A 6,384-nucleotide genomic window follows, 5' to 3' on the forward strand; every position below is an offset into this window, starting at 1 on the left:
TCACATGCAGACCACAGACTCGATACAAAATAATTTGTATTCACACACATTTTCTTGCTGGTTTATTCACATATATTTAAATGCACTACCTTCTAGTGGTGACTGTTTGTGATTTCTTTACTAAATCAGTAAATGGTAAGCGACACTTGAGGATAGAATATTGAGTCTTTTTCTCAACATGTTTTCACCCTTCAAAGTGACAGCCCAAAGATACTGAAAAGCCTTATGTTAAAATCGAAAGACCAAAAGACAAACGATTAAAGAAAAAAAGCTGCAAAAATAGATCCATACTTCATTTTGGTCGATTATATACAGACAAAATGATAAAAAAAAAAACTGGATATAGGAGCAAGTTTAGGCCTAAAAAAAAAATAGGTGTGGTTACGGTAACCCGACCTACCCTATTTTTAGGGGCCGATCCTATAACTTTTTATTACATTTGTCACAACAACAAAAAAACACGAGTGCAAAAAACGCAATGAAAGCGAAAGCGCCCGAGTCGCACACTTATTTCCCTGTCAAGTAGGTTTAATTTGTACACATTAGAAAAAAAAGTTAAAAAAAAAAAAAAAGTGATTGCCTACCTACCTACCCTATTTTTTTTGGCTATGTTACCGTAACCACATCTATTATTTTTTTTGGCCTTAACAAAAATTTATTTTTCATACTACCCGGCCACTATCTAGTCAGTTATACTCACTTTTCTAATGTAAGTCTAAATTCTTTGACATCTATTACATCTTTCACGACTCGGTAAACCTGTTAATATTTAAGTCTCGTGCGTTTCGATTCATTCAAAGATGCAAAGATTGTCGTTGTTGATACAAAGGGACTTGACGCTCACTTTCTGCACGCTGAGAACGCCACTTCCTGCAGTGACGGCGCTGAGAACGTTCAAAAATACCATCAAAATATTAATTCTGCCCCACAGCGTTTTAGTTGGTCCATGATGGGTCCAACCATTTGTTTTCCTAATTTATGTCAAGCCTCTGATGCCAAGAAATTGAGTGAAGCCGACCCGCTTTGAATTTTCAACTGTAATATGACTAAGGAGTTACGCCCCTTATCCGTTCGTTTTCAAAGCCTTGTCTCGGCTTGTGTAGGGAACGTCATGGCTTTGAGTACACCAGTTAACAGTTCCGCGGCCATTTTAGATCTCGCACATGCGCACTTCTCTTATTGCGAGTTCCGGGTGATGCGCACATCGTTTTTCGGCATGTTTATGTCTTTTTCCTTTTCCGGTTGATTTCACCGCATGCGCAGATCGTGTTATTCGCCCACGTTTCTACGCAAGGGACACTACTCCGGCGCACTACTCCACCCGTTGAAAGGGGGAAACAAGTTCTTCAATACAAGTGGTCTTTATGAATAAACAATTAACAAGAAGGACGTTGTAAATTCATTCAATGCAAATAAAATAAGAAATATGTTTGACGAACTTGTTCTGTTCTTATTCACATGACAAAATATATGAAGATCGAGAGATGTTATTAAAAAAACGTGTTTCAGCGGGCAACTCGCAAACAGATAACCGCTGTGTATTTCACCACAACCCAACGCAAAGGAAACATGACACACTACTATTTGGCATACCTTTTTGCATTCATTGAACTTTCCCCAATAAATTCGGCTCACATCAGTCGTACTAAAAGTTTGTCAAAACACGACACACAGACGATAACAAATGCCCACCTGAATGGTGATTCGCAACCACACACTAACGACCGTCGAGGCACGTAATGAATTTTGCAATCTTCCGACCATCATTTTTTAAGTCGGTTACTCCCATTACTGCAACCAATAACACAGCATGTTGACGCCCCGTCCCGTTCAATTGCTACCATCACGTTGAGCAGACGATGCAGCGGTTGCTCGTCCGAAATTTCTCGTCCAACCAGAATCGCTTTGGGTATCACGTGAGTTTTCCTTCTTTGTACCATGTAAGTGCCGAAACTGTTTAACTGGTGTGTTGAAAGTGTGACAACTGACGGCTCACAGTGACACACGCAAAACACAGACCAGCGCTGTCGTTTCGATAGTTCGACACACACACAAATTATCATCATCATTCACTGAACACAGTCCAGACTGTGGTGGTCAAAAGACAGAAAGGGTTACCTGTCAGGTGTCAAAGCTGGGATGGTTTTTTTTGCTCGCTGCTGTCAGTAAAACACCGAGTGTCGTCACTGCGGAAGTGTATGACGGCTTACTAGTGACAAAACCTCAGAATTGTAATTATCAAGGGAAAATTAGTAATTTTCCCTTGATAATTACCATTTTCACGTGTTTATTACTAATTTTTCCGGGAAAATTTGTAATTTTCCCAGAATAATTACTAACTTTCACCTGTTAATTACTAATTTTTAGTTTTGGCTCACTTCCTGACGGATTGCTAGTGCCAAAACTAAAAATTAGTAATTTTCCCGTGAAAATGAGTAACTAACAGGTTAAAAACAGTAACTGACAGCGTTAATTAGTAATTATCACGTGATAATGGGTAACCCCAGGTTTTGGCACTAGTAAGCCGTCATAGGGCTCAAAACCTCATAATTGTAATTATCAAGGGAAAATTAGTAATTTTCCCTTGATAATTACCATTTTCACGTGTTAATTACTAATTTTCCCGGGAAAATTACTAACTTTCACCTGTTAATTACTAAGTTTTAGTTTTGGCTCACTTCCTGGCGGATTGCTAGTGCCAAAACTAAAAATTGAATTGGTGATCCATGGGAGGTTACTCTGTGCAGTCGTGTTGCACTGTGAACGGCTGTAGTTCCACAGGCGCCAGACACAGAGAGTAGCTTCGTTCTGTCCTTTTGTCTTAATATGGACGGTCTGTCACTGCACAGAGCAGGGTGGGGTATGGTGTGGGAGGGTGGTGGGGTGGAGGTGGTCAGAGTGAGATGATGTCATATTGGTGTCAAAGTGGGAGTGGTGGGAAACCGCCGCGGTGTTTGTTTGTTTTATGCATATGGGCATGGTAATAAAATCTTTGTTTCACAATTTTCACAAAAATATTTAGTGTTGGGGCAATCTTGTTCAATTTGGCTCGAAATATCCATTGTTTAGCAAGGAGAATAAAAAGATGTAAAACAACATCAGTGTATACATTATCCAAATGTCCTAAAATAATTAGTTGTTTGAGAGTTTCAACTTACCGCAATGTACACAAGGAACTTAGTCGATAAATATCGACAGGGGGCCGACTAATGGTTTAAATTTGAAATGTGTGTATAATAATGGGTGTGGGTCTGAAATGAATTTAGGTAGTAGTTAACATTTGTTTTGAATAATTATTGGTATTTTGACAATGTGGGTAGCATGGAAATGTAAGCATTTGAATGTAAGTCTCAGGTACCATTGTACCCAGGAAGAGAGACCAGAGATAGGAGTAGGTTGCAATAGCTTGTGTGGTCTTTGAGTTTTGTTTTTGGAAAGATATTGTTAAAGAAAAAAAAGACAATTACAGTAATGCAATATTTATTGTGAAAACCAACGATTGTACAAAGAACATGTGAAGCAAAATTATGTCTATGATGGTGTGAAGAAAATTAGTTAGTTATTTATTTTATTTTATTTATTTACGAGGATTTATATCGCGCACGTATCTCACCACACAAGGCGACTCAAGGCGCATGTTACCTATTAATGCCGTGTGAGATGGAATTTTTTACACAATATATCACGCATTCACATCGGCCAGTAGATCGACTGCCTTTAGGCGCTGCATCCACCTTTCACTGCCTATTATTTATGGAAAGCCGTTTGGCTCATAACCATTACACGTGTAATAAAACATAAATACACGCGTAATAAATGATTAATACACGTGTATTTATTTCTTATTGCACGTGTAATTTATCTTTTTTCTTTTGCTATGGAATAGCATAATGATTAAATACACGTGTAATAAATATTTCATACTCGTGTAAGAAATGATTAAATACACGTGTAATTAACATTTCATGCGCGTGTAAGAAATGTTTAAATACACGTGTAATTATTTATTACACGTGTATTTAATCATTTCTTACACGTGTATGAATTATTTATTACACGTGTATGAATCAATCATTACGCGCGTATTAATTATTTAGTACGCGCGTATGAATCATTTCTTACGCGCGTATGAATTATTTATTACGCGCGTATGAATTATTTATTACGCGCGTATTTAATCATTTCTTACACGTGTATGAACAATTTTTTACACGTGTATTTAATAATTTCTTTCACGTGTAAGACATGATTAGATACACGTGTAATACATTTTTCATACACGTGTAAGAAATGAATAAATACGCGTGTAATAAATATTTCATACAAGCGTTAAAAATGCAGGAGTCACGTGGTTAAGCGACTTAAAAACTCGGACTGGGAATCCACATGAAAAACACTCTATGCGTCTTCATCGCCTCTCTTTGCACGCTTACAGCTCAAGATGGCGGAAGCGGCAAACGTCAATGTCACTTTAGAAGGTTTGCAACAAATTGATGCAATGGTTCACCTTTCGGCGGGTCTGATCCAAAAAAATCCCCTCTAGCGGCGTCGCCATTTTGAGAGATCAATCGCGCGCGAACCGGAAGTAGAATAGACGAGAGTTGTTGCTTTGCAAGTCGTATATTTTCCGATTCAAGTTTTAATTTATTACAGGTGTATCTAATGATTAAAATACACGTGTATTTAAATCTTTTCCTACACGTGTATTTAATCATTTCTTACACGCGTATAAACTATTTCCTGCACGTGTATTTAATCATTTCTTACACGTGCATGACATATTTATTACACGTGTATTTAATCATTTCTTACACGCGCATGAAATATTTATTACACGTGTATTTAATCATTTCTTACACGTGTATGAATTATTTATTACACGCGTATGAATCAATCATTACGCGCGTATTAATTATTTAGTACGCGCGTATGAATCATTTCTTACGCGCGTATGAATTATTTATTACGCGCGTATGAATTATTTATTACGCGCGTATAGGTTATGAGCCAAACGGCTTTCCATAATTATTCCAGGTCACACGGGTATTTTGGTGGACATTTTTATCTACGCCTATACAATTTTGCCAGGAAAGACCCTTTTGTCAATCGTGGGATCTTTAACGTGCACACCCCAATGTAGTGTACACGAAGGGACCTCGGATTTTCGTCTCATCCGAAAGACTAGCACTTGAACCCACCACCTAGGTTAGGTTATGATTTATACTATTATTATTTAGACTTGAGACTGACAGTGTTGTGACGAGCGTTGGCTAATGGTAACGAGTACATATGTGTGTAGTTGTGGTGTGTGTGTGTGTGTGTGTGTGTGTGTGTGTGTGTGTGTGTGTGTGTGTGTGTGTGTGTGTGTGTCTGTGTGTGTGTGTCTGTGTGTCTGTGTGTGTGTGTTTGCGCGTTGGTTTGGATTATGGGTGTCATTTGTAAAACAGATGTGACAGTAATAATGGAGTTCACATCAGTGATGTTAGTTTGAAATGGAACACAATATGAAATTTTGAACCATGAGATCTTTATTAAATAATAAACTGAACATCAGCAAAACATCAAAGCAATTATTAATAAGGTTTGAAAAGCTTGACTTACTATGTTAAATAGTGGATTGAAGGCTGAAAATGTCATTTACAAATTACATTTGAGATAGGATCGAGGGCGGGTGGGGGAAGTGCTGAAAGTGTGGATGAGAATAAAAAATAAAAAAAAATGCTGAGTGACAACAGGGAGGTTAAAGGCTGCCCTTTTCGTAGCGTTCATTAATTAATTCCTATTGTTAACATGTGCCAATAATGTTATAAAACTGTACCTAAGGGGACATAACAACGATTGGCTGTAGCTTTCGAACACAGAAAAATTTATTTCAGTATTGCAAAGTGGTTTTGATAGTGTCGAATGTAAACAGAACAGTCTCAAAGTGAAAGTGGATGTTTTCCGGAAATAGCGAAGTTAACAAGAATACCGGCAGAAAAGCGCGCTTTCCTGCTTCGCACAATACGCTACCGCACTAATCTGGCGTGTCAATATCACTACGTTTTGGACGTGGAAGGTGAGCGATTTCCTTCACGCGGGGATTGTACTGTCTGTGTTGACGGTCTAAAAATAGCCCAACCTCTGCTTTGAGACACAATGTTTACCGCCCTCAGCTAATTCAAGAAAAAATCACCCCCCTCCTGGTACACGTGCACTCAAGTTAACCTCTGCTTTGACCTGCCGGTGTGCCAAGAGTCAGATGAGAGAGAGAGAAAGCGAGAGCGAGAGATGTACTGCACGGTCATCTGAAGGTAGAGACAGTCACAGCACTGTCAGCACTGTCACTGAGCACAGCGCTCGCAATGTTTACTATTTCGACAACACACATGACAGCAACATAAA

This window comes from Littorina saxatilis, unplaced genomic scaffold, assembly GCF_037325665.1.
Source record: "Littorina saxatilis isolate snail1 unplaced genomic scaffold, US_GU_Lsax_2.0 scaffold_87, whole genome shotgun sequence".
Classification (NCBI taxonomy): domain Eukaryota; kingdom Metazoa; phylum Mollusca; class Gastropoda; order Littorinimorpha; family Littorinidae; genus Littorina; species Littorina saxatilis.